Here is a 15,414-nt window from a genome sequence, read left to right on the forward strand (position 1 = left end):
AACAGCCATGATTAGTATAAGGATAAAATACAAAGTGGAGTATGATAAGAGTAAGGGAGGAATACAAATAAAGTATTAAAAAGAAATAGGAAGAGGAAGACAGCAGAGAAGGCTTCATGGAGGAGGTGGCAATGCAGCTCCATGCTCCATACAAGAACCTCTTCATCTGCTAAACAGTACATCAGTCTTGGAACTCACATGTCATTATACTCTGCTTCTGAAGCTTCTCTAACTAGACATCAGAGAAGAGCTTCTCAGGCTTAGTCTCCTGATTTTCAACTTCCTTTTGTGTGTTGTGTCTCTCATTAGATTGTAAACTCCTTGAAGGCAAGGATGGTGGTGTTGTTTTTTCTTTTCTTTTCTTTTTGTTGTTGTTGTTATTCCTCAAGCATTGAGCACAATACCTGGCACATAGTAGGCACTTAATATTTATTGACTTCCTGAGCTGAGTTGGGTCTTGGACAAAGAGAAAGCTTTCAATAGAAATGAGGAGTCAGTACAGCCATGGAAGATGGTTGTTCAGAGGCAGATAAGGGCAGAATAACTGATATAGGGAAACAACTAACCAAGTGAGCATAGGAAAGGAGTAATAAAAGAGTTGGAAAGATAGCCAGATTGTGGAGAGATCAAGTGCCAACCTGGTTAATATTTCAAACTCTCTCTTTGCATTCCATGCTTTGCCAGTACACAGATAATTTTTAATCTTCACCCCACTCCTGTCCCTATAGAGGAAGGTAAAAACACCTATAACCTGAGAAATATGGGTCATATGTCCTTAGTTAAGATTTGTACTGAAATTAACCCAGGGACTGCTTGCCCTTTCACAGCCTGATGATCTAAATGAGGTTGGAAGAAGCTGTGACTCTAATGCTTTTTAGATGTTATAAGCCATGTCTCCTTCAGTGCTCAGAATAGCAATGTCAGCCAAAAGGGTTGTACTGAGAGAGCTGAACTTGATTGTGGAAATGGGGAGGGGATAACAGAGGGGGAGTTAGACTAAAAATAGCGTAAGTGTGCTGACTATACAGGATGAGCTAGACCACAAGGCAGACTTTTCTGGGGGCTTGCCTCCATGCAAAAGGGAGATTGATACCTGCTTGTGCACAACTACTGCAGCTCTTACATGACCCATGCTGCCTGTTCTTAGGTATAGCACTTTCAAGCTTAAATATCAACATCTCTCTGAAGACTATTCTCTTCCATGTTCCTCACCAAGCTGACAAATCATTTATTAAGAGCCTACTATGTGCTCTATGAGCAAAGCAGAATTGAAGTAGCGCAGAAGAAATGTGAGATGCAAAAACATTTAGGTGAACACCCTGTTCATAGAGACTATTTGTATCTGACCTATGGTAGAACATTCTAAGCTCATAATGGTCTATTTAGTTGGACATACTAATTTGACTTTAACATGGTGATGTCATTTTGATACTCTTCAAGAATGGAGGACAACAACCAAGCAATCAACTAAATGCTAGGCAGTGTGCTACATCACCCACTATCATTGATCCAAATGCTATTGTGAGAAAGTATGTGAAAGAGGGATTCTAACTATTAGAGAAACAGATTTAGAACTACAGGGGGAACTTAAAAGCCCATTTAGTCTATTTCTCCTATTTTACAAATGTGGAAATGTAAGCCCAGAGAAATAGTGAGTTGCCTAAACTCATACAAATGAGAGGGAAAACCAGGATTCAAACCCAAGACCTGCACCTCCAAATCCAGCAGTCTTTCCACTTATTTTTTTATACAGATTTTTCTTCTTGGCACTAGAAAACTTCTCTGCAAATTGCTCCTGTCAGTTCTTGCTTGGCTCACTTTGTGTTTTAGGAATACAAGATAATGCTCTGGACTCCTAGGTTTTGGGAGGGTAGTTCTGAAGATCCGAACCAGTAGGCCGAGAAGCTTAAGAGCAGTTCTTCCTTTCTGGGCCTTGACTGACCTCTCTAGTGAGCCTTCAACAACCACCACTCCTTGTGTCTCCACTGGCATGGTGGAGAAAATCATAAGGAGAGACTGAAAAGTTTCTGCACTTGAGTTCAGTTTATCAATTGTGCATGTAGCTAGCTTTACAAACTTCCAGTTATTCTAGGCCTCCCACTTTCCCTCATCCCAGATATCTAAGACATTGTCAAATCTTATCTACTCTATGTCCACATCTTCCTCATTAGTTTCCTCTTTATTTAAGACTTTACTTTTTAGTTCAAGCCCTCATGACCTCTATACATCAGAAGCACAATGGTGTCCTAAGTGGTCTCCTTGTTCAATTCTCTTCCCTCCCCTCTTTTCACATATTCAAAATTAATTTCATTTATTTTCATATCATTTCCTAGTTGCCAAAGTGATTTTCTTAAAGTACAGGTCAGACCATTGCACTTCCCTCCTTCAGAAGCTCCATATCATCTTTATCAAAGTGTTCTTTATTATAACAGGATAGGGAAATATAACTAGAAAACAGCTAATGTGAAAATGATCTAGAGGTGCTAGTGGACCACAAACTCACTGACTCAGCAGTGTGATGTGGCAGTCTAAGCACTAGGTGGCACAGTGCATAAAGATTTGGATTTGGAGTCGAGAAGATCTGATTTCAAATTTGACTTCAGACACTTAATATCTATATGATCCCGGGCAAGTATTATAATCTGTTTGTCTCAGTTTTACTGATATATAAAATTAGGAGAATAACATTACCTACTGCCAAGGATCATTCTGAGGGTGAGATATTTGTACAATGCCTTGGAAATTTTAAAGTACTATAAAAATACTAACTTATTATTATTGGTAATAGTCTGCATTATTATTGTTGTCATCATCATTAAAAATTACTTTAATCATAAATTTCATTAATAAAACCATAATATCCAGAACAGGGGTTCTTAATCTTTTATGTGTATGATGCTTTTGGCAAAAAGGTGTAGCCCATGGAAACTTTTGAGAATTTGTCTTAATTCATGATTAAAAGAAATGCTAAGTTTCAGTTAAAGGTTAATGAATATAAAGATGTAATTTTTTTTCAACCAAATTCATGGACCCCTGAAATCTAATATAATAGACAAAAATGTCATGGTCAGAATACATCTCTATTATTGTGTGCAGTTCTAGGCAATATATCTTAGAAGGGACATTGAGAAGCCAGAGGAATGTCTAGAAGAGCATAATCAGCATAATGAAGTGGCTGAAAATATGGAAAGACTGGATGAAAGAACTGGGAGAAAGGACAAAGCTAAGGATCAGAGAATAGAGGAAGTAGCTGGATTTATAAATGATGAACGTCTTCAAATATTTGAAAATATTGGTTCAAGAGGACCTAGATTTATTTTACTTGACTCTGTAAAACTATGGAGAAATTATGGATTGTGGTGAACTTTGAGCCAATATAAGGAAAAATTACCTAACAATTAAGCATGATCCACAAACAGAACAGGAAACTAATGTCCATTTACTGAAGATCTTCAAACAGAGGTCAGATAACCAGTTGTTAGAAATGTTATAGACAGGACTTGGGATCATGAAGAAAGGTTCAAATTTTCTATTCATATGCTTTTACCATTTATCTTTTAGGACATGCATTTTTATCTTATAAATTTGACTCAGTTAGTTATGGATGTTGAAAATGAAATTTTTATAGAGAATCTTTTACAAAGATTTCTCCCCAATTATTTGTTTTCCTTCTAATTTTTAACACATTCTATTTTTTTGTGTGTAAAATCTTTTTAATTTTACATCATCAGAATGATCCATTTTATCTTATGTGTCCTCCACTTTTGCTTAGTTATTAAATTTTCACTTTTTCATAAATTTGAAAAAGTAATTTTCCCTTATTTCTCTAATTGATTTATTATGTGACTTTTTATATTTAGTTCACCACCATAACTACTATAAATGTCCCCATTGCCCCTCTTTGATAAATTTTCACTGGGATCACCCTTTTTCTATCTTTGTTAGTCAGCATTTATAAATTTATGTGGCATTCCTCTTTGGGGGGAATTTAATTCCATGAAATGGAGAGAAAGCAAGTATTATGATCCCACTTTAGAGATTATAAATGAAGGCACTGAGAAATGAAATGTTTTGCCCATGGTCCCAAAATGAGTTTGTGGTAAATCCAGGAAGATAAATCTTAAGACCTTCTCTCTCTTGGACTTAAATTAAAATGTGAAGAATGTGGGAGCCATTTAATATTTAAGGAAAAATAGAAAAACCTTTGGCACAAGGTTAGATACTAAGGAGATTATTTAAGAAAAATTGGTGCAATTATTCCCATCTTGGGAGTGAATAAATAAATACCTCAATAGCAGAGTAGTATAAATGTAATTTTTTTTTCAAAGAGAAACCCTCTTATCTCTTTCCTTTCTCCCCACATAGCATTTCAATATTCTTAAAATACTCTTCATCATATATCCTGGGGATCTCATTTCTTTCATATATTTTGTAAGCATTTTGGAGAATGTATGAACAGGAGATAAATTTCTGAGAGAATTCAACTTGCCTATCTCACAATCTAACAGATCAAGGTCAGTGCCATCCTGTGTACCTTGCGAGCTCCATATGAATAATAATGTTCACAGTTTTACTTGTGAAATTATGCTAACAGTCTGGACAAACTCTGGGGGAACTAACTACTATCATTGTGACTCATGCAATAATGCATAGATTCAAATAGGAACTGCCTGACAGTTAAGTCTAGGTGCTTTAGGTGAAAACTTGCATTTTATGGTTCCTTAGAGTAGTTACATTCTAGTTTTAGCTTTGCTTTTCCCCTCATTTTAGCTGTCAGTACTTTTTAAAATATACCTTCTTCAGAGTTGTTGACAATTTATTTTCTAAGAGTTTAGCTAATAGGGTAGTAGCAACAATTAGGACCCAACCACTTCTCTATTTTCTGACCTATTTTCTGTGGAATGGTTATGGGAACCTGACCTAATCTACCCTGAGCCCCAAATGTGGAAAGTACCTTGCAACAGCTGAGGAAATGGAGCCAGACGCTGTGAGAGTGTAGAAATTCTGAGGGAAAGGACACTAAACTGGTAGTGAGGTCATCAATTCTATCTAGTAACCTCAAAAGATAAGTAAATTTAAAAATCCAAGATGTTAGATTTGTAAAATGGGACTACATCATAAAGTGAGGCTCAACTGAAATAATATATACAAATTGTTTTGCAAATTTAAAGCAATATGCAAACACTAGTTAACATTAGCTATTACTCTTAGTACTGAGAAGCATGGGGTACTAGTTCTGTTGACTCTTTCAAAAGTTGCTACCATTCCCTCCTAACTGATAATTTCCTGTATATGTGTCATACCTAAAGTTTGAATTTAAAAAAAAAAAAAAGGAACCATCTTTTTACAAGTAGTTACTACAATTTTTAATTTAATTTTTTCTTTATTTGATCTCATTATCAAGAGGATCAGATACACTAATGTTTTCATGTATTCATCTCAAGAACTAAAATAAAACGGTACACTTTGAAATGGTAAAATTTGTACCAATTTGATGGCTTTCACCTTGACTTTTAACTGCTGATTCACATTCCCTCCTTCAGAGCTGTTAGAAAACTCTTAGAGACAGGACTCAGGGAGTCATAGCTTATTTGGTTGATATTTACTGTCAAATGGTTGTATTGTATATCAAGGGGGCAAAATGTCAAGTAACCTAATGCTTACATATAGAATTTTCTCTTAAAATATTGTGCATCACAAAATTCTTTTCTTGGACTTTTTTTTTTCAGGACTGCTTTACAGACTAGTATATCCCTAAAATAATCTTAGAATCCTTTGCAAAGCTAGATCAATAAAGATTAGAGACCACATTGTAATAAATGAGAAGTTTAATTTGAAAAGACTGTTCAGATTGTTACTGTTAAAAAGCATTTGGTCCATGGGGCTTTCATGTTTTCCAAAGCAAACTCAACAGGCCTTAATCTTTTCTTTTGGAATTTGTAATTTATAATAGATTATAGCCACAAAGACAAATATTATACAAGAACAATTCAAGTCAACAAATTTTTATTTAGTACTTTTTGTAAATGAAGTATTCAAAACAATGCTAATGTTTAGAAAAAAATATCACCCTGTGCTTCAGTCTAGTAGGGGGATATGACATATATACACAATCTATAAAATATAATTGTATATGTAGTACACAGGAAACCTTCCTCCCCTAGCTCAAAACTTATTAGATATTTTAAGCAAAAAAGGTGATATGACCATGTCAACTAATGACATTGAACCTAGCAGTTATGAGGAGGGATAGGTGCAAGATAAAGAGTGGAGGTGGGAAGAAATGCTATAAAAATTATAATAGTAAATCAGGGAGAATAACAGCCTATCCTGGGGTGTATGTTTTTTTGTTGATTTTTTTTTTAAAAGCATGTTTTCCTTTTTAATGTGAGAATAGAGGGGTGGGGATTGAATGAAGAAGAATTGATGACTACAGATGAAAGCTGTAGAAGGAAGAGTCAAAGACAAGATTTTGAACATGGCCAACAAGATAAAAGGCAAGCCTTTGACAGAAATAGTCAAGTAGGAAGGAGAAGCAAATCTTGGAGTCAAGACAACATACCAGGAAATGAAAGAAACTGACAAAATAAGAGCTTAAGTAATATTTCTATTAGATGCGTAATGTGTAGCAAGTGATTCTGAATTGATAAGCAATGGAAAGGAAGCCTGTCACATCATTTCCCAGAGGTTTTAATAGTCTTTGGGGAAGGAGTGATAACAGAAGTCTGAAGATAATCCAATGACAAAAAAAGAAAGCCTAAAAGTCCATTGAGAGGTGAGCAAATTCAAAGGGGGACTTTCCAAAGTATTTAGTGAGTACTGTCATTAGCAATGAAATGTCACCTTGTATTTTTTAAAGGAAAGAGAGTTATTTAGCAATGCAAACCTCTTTCCTATCTGTATTCTGCTCAAACTCATTTTGCATGCTCTATATAACATAGCTTCCTCCATTAGGAAAATCATGCTATGCTCATCTTTCTTATTACCAAGAGTTTTTTCTTCTTTCCCTTGCCAAGGTCTGGTGTGTCAGTATTGTGGACCAACAGATCACTATCAATGCTGGAAAAGACAGAAATCAAGATGTGCCAGACTTTTAAGGCAGCAATAATGTCATTTGAACCCCAATCTGTCTTGAGAAATGACAAGTAGGTGAATCATATGTAAATTTTATGCAACTATGATTGTGGTCCACTTCCTTTAAGGCATTTGGAAAGAGATCACAGGAAAATCCTATCAGAGGTGCCTGAATTAGGGGATCAAGTGATAGGCACCCTGAATACAAAGCATTGTAATTTTCCACTCTTCTCTCCAGCATGCAAATAGAAGACAGGGAAAGGCAAGTTCTTAGTGAGATTGAAGATCACATGCATAATTCATTTGTCTACTGAATTTAGTGTCTTTATGTTATCCACACAGAAAGGGTTCTCTTTTTTTCCCTTTAGCTCAGCCAGGCAAGAACAGGAAGAAAATAATGAGAGAAACCTTGTAGCTTGTGCTGGACTAAAAGAAGAATCAATGCTACCACCACAAAACTGTGGCTTTGCTAGTTCCTCAATTTAGCATTTCAGTGCTTCCTTCCGGGAGAAAAAACAACTGAAGTTCTTTAAGAACCATCCTCTTTTTAGCTAGTCAGAGTGACTTCCTAACAATACTGCTCAAATCTTCAATAAAATAATTTTAATGCAAAAGATTTGCACTAATAATGCTAAACTTCATTTGTTTTTCCATTCACACTTAAAACATATCCCTTTCCCTTTGAAAAATTTCAAGATACCTACATTTATTTATCCAATAATAGTGACAGTAAATAACAGTGGATTGATGGCCAGAAGTATAAAATAGTTTGTTTTTCTCGTAACTCCTCTGTCCCAGATCTCACAAATGTGATTCCTACAACTAAGCTCATTCTAAAGGTGAGACACAAAAGTGAGACACTACTTTCAAAGGAAAGCTCATTGAGGATGGGTTCCATACATGGCGTAGTATGTGGTTAACTTCAATTTTAGACCTATCAGCATTGAGTACTTAACTAATAACTGATCACAGGATACTAGATTTACAACTGGAAAGGGCCTTAAGAATGTCAGAGATGATGATGATAATATAAATATTATACCTGAATGTGTATATGATTAGATGTCTTTTTACATGCAAGTTTGGAGTTAAAATTATATGAATTACTGCTCTCATTTGACATTATGTAATTTCTGTCTTTTCTAGCATTTATACTCAACTAATTATTGTTAACTTGGAGAGCAAAACTAATTATATTAGTTTTTCTTCTTGAGAATAATGCTTAATTTGTGTTCAGCTCAAGAACACCTCAGCACTATAGCTCTGCTTACTTTTCTGGCCAAGGAAGGTATTTGATGAATTTGATGAATATAAGACTTATCCCAACCAGAGAATTGGATAAAATAAGAAGGCAAGTGTACTAAATTTTGTACAAAGAGAAGGAATTGTATTTTGACTGCACTTGAAGTGAGAAAAAATTTGGGTCTAACAGACACTTAGCTCTATCTTTTAAAGAAGTTAAAACTTTTTTTTTTTTAAACATTGCCTCTCCAAATATCACTTAGGCTAGAAATGCAAGGACTCTTCATGGTCTAACACCACTACTCATGAGCACAGAAGCACAGATAATCTATTTTCTGATCTAGGTCAATTGGCTTTTTCTTAAACATCCTCCCCTTTCCCCACAATTTCCCACCATGCTTAGGGACTCACTACATTGATACCAGACAGTACAGACACTCAAATGGTATAGGATACTAAAGCTCAGAACTCTTGAACCCCCTAAAACAACCAGCCTCTGCCTTCCTCAATTGTTGGGGATATGGGTGAGTACCAATAACTAGAACCCAGCAATTGGGGAAGACTGAGGATATAGATAAATGGCACCAAACCCAGCACACATTTCACTTTTTGAGCCTCTGTTTCCTCACTATAAAACAAGGATAATAATCCTTTTACTATCTATTTCACAGAACTATTATGAAGGGAAATGCTTCATAAACCTTGAAATGTTATGAAAAACCTGAAAATTTTTATTAGGACTTATTATCAGAGGACTTTCACTTTGAATTGTTGTTTTTGTAAAGGTAATAGAATTTGCACCATGCAAGTCCGGACAAGGGTAGGGTATGAACTGTAACTGATATAATCGGCCACAGACCCCCAAGGCAGCAATACAATCATGGAGTTAAGACAAATTGAGACCTAGGGGCTCACTTAGTGCAACCATCTCATCTTATTGAAATCTAGAGAAATGATGATTTGCCCAAAGGAACAGAGGGAATAAATAGCCAAGCTGGGAGGCAAACTCAGGTACTTTGGCTCCAAATTCAGTCCCTTTCCAGTTTCATCATACTGACATGAATAACAAGTGTAAGATATACATAAGGTAAAAGCCACATAACATTGTTTAGTTTGACAAACATAAAACCAGAAATTCTTTTCAACTAAAAGCACAAGCTAGATATATTCATCCCATGTGCTTAACTTTATCATAATACAATTTATCCTACTTCATATTAGATATTATTAGATTAACTAACTAGATTAACAAACCTTACAGAAACCAACATATCCAACTGCTACTTAAAATTAAGAGGAATAACAAAATGGCAAATAATTAGTCCAGGGCTTTCTTGCCTATCCAGCGCGAATCTAGGAAATAAACACAAAAGGGAGATTAAAAAGTAATCTCGTGAAAGATTCTGTGACTGGGGGGCAGAGAATATACACCTGCTTCTCAGCTGCCTTTTATATTATCTTCTATGCTACACACAATTATGAATTGCTGAGAAAAGGAACATAATTCCTACTATTGACCTATTGAAAACAATGGGGACAACTTTTTTAAAGGAAGATACATCAGAAAAGAAATAAGGAGAGTAGCAGAGAAATCCCATCTATGATGATGGGTGACTAAGAATTCAGAGTTGTGATGGAAGAAGGTTTCTGAGATCACTAGGTGGTGATTTCCCAGTTTTCACTTATAATTCAGAATTATAACATTTTAACTTCTTAGACGTGTGTAGACATGTGTGTGTGCATGTGTAAAGATTCAATGGGTATGGATAGTCTTTTTCCTAGGCATAGCAGATACCTCGGTGAAACTCATTCTTACCTTAATACCAGTTAGTGTCATGAGACAGAAAAAAATTAATGGCCATCCTCTTCTATAAAGTGCCTTAATAAACTTTATGATCCCATTATTTAGAGAACAGATGTCACCGGCTTACACAAAAGCTTTTCCAGTTCATTACGGTATGCCAGAACTTCCATTCTGGTGACTTAGCCTTCAAAAACCCAAGGTCCCCTCTACTCCACAAGAATGGTAGTGGAAATGGGGGAGAATGAGCTGAAAATGGCTTTATCTTTTCCTATGAGCTGTAAAGAATTTATATCTATCGCATGTTTGACTTGAGAAAATAAAGTCAAGAGAAAAAAATATGTAGAATTGTTCACATATACTGATATAATTTAGCTAAATAACTGGATTCCAATTATCTGTTTTGGTTTTAGACTTTTAAAGATGTAAAAATCCATAATTCATTGAAATAGGTACAGAAAATTGGTACCATTTGCTCAACCAATAATCAATGGAAGGATGCTAGATGGTAAGGGAATATTAGCCTAAGATTTTTACTGTGAATTTTTCAGTTTAGAGAAAAGTAATCCAAAATTATTTGGATTATTTATTGGATTACCTAGGAGTTAATTATATATGTCTCTCTGTCCTGTTTTGGCAACAATAAAGCAGGAATAGATAGAAAGACTTGTTTCAGTCTAGCAAGAACAGGTTATTGAGTTATTACAAAGTAACCACGAGTAGGATTGTAAAGCTCAAATTAAAAACATGAATTAAGTTTTCATCGTAAATTTTTTTTAAAATACAAAATTAAAAAGAAAAAACATTAATGAAAATATTACTTGTAGCTGTTTTCATTTAAGTCATCAAAGTCATAGTTCACAGCATATTTTAAGGAAAAATGAAAGAAGAGATGTGAAAGTGACTTGAAAAAAGTAAAAATAAAAATAGAGTCCACATGCAAAGGCCTACTATTGTTATTATAATCTTTGTGGACTACAATTCCACAGCAATTATGGCAGATGCTTTAACAAATAATAAATTATTCAATGAACTTCTCTTCCAGCCAGAAAAAAAGATACACTTTTATAAATTGACATAAAATCTCCCAATAAAACTGAATTGGGAATGAACATGTGCATATGTATATATTAAGGATCTCAAATTCATCATTGTGTGGCTCCTACATCTTATTTGTCATTATGATACCATAAATATGATAGTTTCCGATGTCTTTAACTTTCAAGTCTCCCTCTGCTACTAAAACCTTCAAGTCTATTTAATCTGGATCAAAGATATAGTTCAAAGAAATATCCTTTCCTTCTTATATTTTCTATTTAAGTGAATGAACAAGTACAGTTGAATCTAACATTACTGATAAAACTTGTTTAATTCCCTTATTCACCTAAAATAACTCTGAGGCCTTATTTTGTAAGCAATTTGGCAAAAAATAACTGCCAATATTATTGATGATGGTGGAAGTAAGAATTTTAAGGAAGGAGAATTAAACCCTTGATCAAGAACAGCATTCTTAGGATGTTCCTGAAGGGGCTTCTAATTTTCTCAGTCATTATGCTGAAAACTTATATGTACTAATATCTTATTTACTCATAATATTGTGTACACACATATACATATATGTACATACACACATACTACATATGTATATATGTATATATATATGTGTGTATATGTTTATAAATGTGGTATGGACCATGCCGTCAAGGAGATCCAGAAGGTTCACAGTTGATATTCAGTAAAGCTGAAATAGAATAAATTCTAAATTAGATCCTGAACATATCAGGTCTGTCCTTTTATAACTAAAATGTTATTTTAACTCATATAATTTTGTAACTTCCTTGCATTCAACTTTCTCACTTTTCTTCTCCTGCTCATTTATACAGTAAAAACACTGCATTGAAAAGGTATAGTTGAATGAGCACTTCATTGGCAGTTGGAAGACCCAGGTTTTTAGTCTTCCTTCTCACACTGAGGGGCCTTGGAAAACTGTGTGGGCCTCAAAATCATCTGTAAATCTGAAAAGTTTAAAATTAGATCAGAGTTTCTTAAGCTGGGGCCCATAAACCTGAATGGGAAAAGCAATTACATCTTTATTTCCATTAACCCCCAAATGAAATTTAGCATTCCTTTAAATTATCTTAAAAGATAATTTTGAGGAGTTCATCACCTTCCCCAGATTGCTAAAGTTATCCACAACACTCAAAAAAAAGGTGAAGAACCCATGGCCTAGATGATAGCTATGGGGAAAATGGATTGATTTAAGGCTGATGGGACTGGGAGAAACTATGGTAGCAACAAATGGACCTTTTAAGTTGGACTGCAACTCACCTAGTGAAAGTACTCCCAGAGGGAGTAGATCATAGGAAGAATAGTAAGACCCTCTCCCAGGTGCTTCTTTCAAGCTTTTGCCATTTGCTATTATTTGCTTTCCTTGCCATTTTGTACAAAACTGTTGCTTTTTATCTTTAAATTTTCTTGAGAGTTTCCTCTAAGAAATCTTGTTAAGGATTATATTTTCACATCATTGGATGAGACAAGTCAACAAAGGTTTTATACATAATTTAATTTGATATATAATACCAGCTCCAAAAGATTCAGTTTATCATGTCAGTACAGATGCCCAATTCCAGTCCTAACCACTCTGCTGAATTCCAATCTCCCATGACCAATTGACTTTTAGACATCTTGAACTAGATGTCTCACAGGTATCTTAAATTTATTTTGTCCAAAATAGAATTCATTATCTTTCTCCCAAAACTTTTCTCTCTTCTGAATTTCCCTATTATTGCTGAAGATAATACCAACTTCTCAGTCATACAAGTGCCAAATCCTGAAATTATCTTTCATTCCTCATTCACATTCACTCTAAGGAGGAAGTGAGGCTAATAAAAGAAATGAGTAAATAATGCCTTAGGCTTAGATGGAAGCCTAACCTTCCCTTAGGTTATCTTCTTAAAGAGACCACTAAGTCTCAGTCAGAGAGTAGATTGCTCCTGAGGTGGGAGGGAAAGGGATGTCAAGGCTGAGTTGGGCAAGTAAGCAACGCCACTGTACTGGTTCTTCCTCATTTAAATTAAATGAGCTCTTCCTCATTTAAATCCAGTTTACTCACATGTCATGGCATTATCTCCCTGATGTCATGGTCTTCTTGGAGAACAAAGGACAAACACAACAACTACCCAATCTATGGCCAAATCTTGTCATTTCTATCTTTGATATATAGCTCTTGTATGTGTTTCCTTTTCTCCCATCACATAGCCAACAACTTGGTTGCAGACCCTTACTGCCTCTTACCCAGGCTACTGCAATAAACTTCTGGTTAATTTCTCTGCTTCAAGTCTCTCCTAACTCTACTCCATCTCCCACTGCTTGCCAAAGTGACTTTCTTCAAGTTCAGGTATGATCATGTCATTCCTTCTACCCAAAGAATTCTAGTGGCTATTACCTGGCAGGATCAAAGAGAAAAGATTTTTGAGGGCAAGAAATTGTTTTTTGCTTTTTTATATTGCTAGCATTTAGCATAGTATCTGGCCCATTGTACACATTTAAAAATACTTTTTGACTGAATGGAAATAGCATCACAAGAGTCAGCTGAACTAAACAAAGTTTACAGGGAAATTAGGAAGAAGGAACTTCACAGTGGTTGAACATAAGGGCAGATAACGGGAATGAATCTTGTCCCTTAGACTAAGGATTAGAGTTGAAGAGTGTATGGAGTGTATGGAGAAGACCAGTAGCTACAAACCTCCAAGTGGGCAAAAGGCCAGACAATATTATCAAAGGCAGTCCAGAAGGATCAGTAAAAATGATTTGGATGAGAATAAACACATGATTCAAAAATAGCTTTAGATAAGAACATGGATTTGTCAGGCAAATTATTTTTGACACATTGAGATAGGGAGGAGGTAGCACAAAACTCTAAGGTTTTCTTCAAGCTACATACACATTTGTAGGATTCTATAAATTACAAATACTTATGACCTTAATTATTCCTTTATATACCAGTAAATTTTATATTCATTAATATTTTTCCTATGAAATATAAGCACATTTTAGTTTTCCTAAACCTATAATTTGTTGGGGTTTATTAGGACCAATACTCTTCCAGACTTTCTTCTATCTTTGTTAATAATACCTAAAAAAAGTTCTTGGAGACTTGCAGGACATAGTCCGATAGTCACATTCTAAAATGTCCTCAGAATATCTCTGGGATCTCTTTTTGATTAGATTCCATGTCTTTATTTCACAGTTAGTTCTACTAAAATTCTTCCCAACAGTCTGATTGGCTTAATGAAAATAAACTTAAAATCAAGGGGTGTGTATGTGTGTGTGTGTGTGTGTGAGATCCCCTCGATAAGTTGTCAGGGAAAAAGTCACTTTAGAGAAACATAATTCTTCAATTGATGAAAATGAATTTGAATATTAACAAATTGATCTCTTTCTAACACAAGTAGCATGTTTATCATGTCAGATTTTTAAACATCAGTGAGTACTTAATATTGTTTGAGAACAATTATTTATTCAAGGAAATCCATGCCTTTTATGTATCTGGACCAATTTACGTATCTGACCTTCAAAAAAGTATCCTTTGTAATTCAGAGCTTTTCCTTCTAATTTTATCCAACTTTTCATGTATGTGTTGTACAAAATGCCTTAAAACTCATGGAGAAAACAGTAAAATTAAGGAATATACTGCTCTTCTAAAGGAGATTAATGGAAAAAAGATGCTTCTAGCTTTCTTAGGTATCAAAGGGTATCCATTAAAAATTCTGGCTTAGACTAAACAGTTCAAATAATTACAATCACAGTGTCAGTACTATATTTCAAGATGTCCACATGGAAAAAAATTAATTTCTTAGAAAAATTCAGAACCATAAAAGCTAAAATTAAACCATCCTGTTGGTGCAATATGTATCCCAATCTTAACAATCCCTCTGTATCTATCTTTAAAATATTTTAGCATCAATAAAGCCCTGTCAGTAGAGTCTCCAAATAAGGAAGAAATGTGAAAATACAAGTCTAAAAAATCCATTTCAGTCTTGCTCTAAACAATTCAAGTGATGCTCCCACCCACCAAATCTCCTCTAAAACCATCTGCACCCACTCTGACACCCATCTTGGGCTGTTAGACATTTACCACAAATTTCCTGTGCAGTTAAACTGCTGTACTGCTTGCTTGGACACCGTTCTAAGCAATGACAGGTGGTGCCATCTTTATTACCTTATCCTTCTACTGGCCCAGCCACCCAAGCAAACAGTCCTTAGAAATAAAGAGCGAATTCATTGGTACCAACACG

At 34.9% G+C, this 15,414-nt stretch overlaps 1 protein-coding gene across 2 annotated transcripts in view; it reads right to left on the reverse strand.

Moving 5' to 3' along the window:
* The window catches only part of LCP1 (lymphocyte cytosolic protein 1), a 102,136-nt gene that overhangs the window by 40,420 nt on the left and 46,302 nt on the right, over positions 1-15,414 (reverse strand). The window lies entirely within an intron of this gene.

This window comes from Sarcophilus harrisii, chromosome 3 (assembly GCF_902635505.1).
Source record: "Sarcophilus harrisii chromosome 3, mSarHar1.11, whole genome shotgun sequence".
Classification (NCBI taxonomy): Eukaryota; Metazoa; Chordata; class Mammalia; order Dasyuromorphia; family Dasyuridae; genus Sarcophilus; species Sarcophilus harrisii.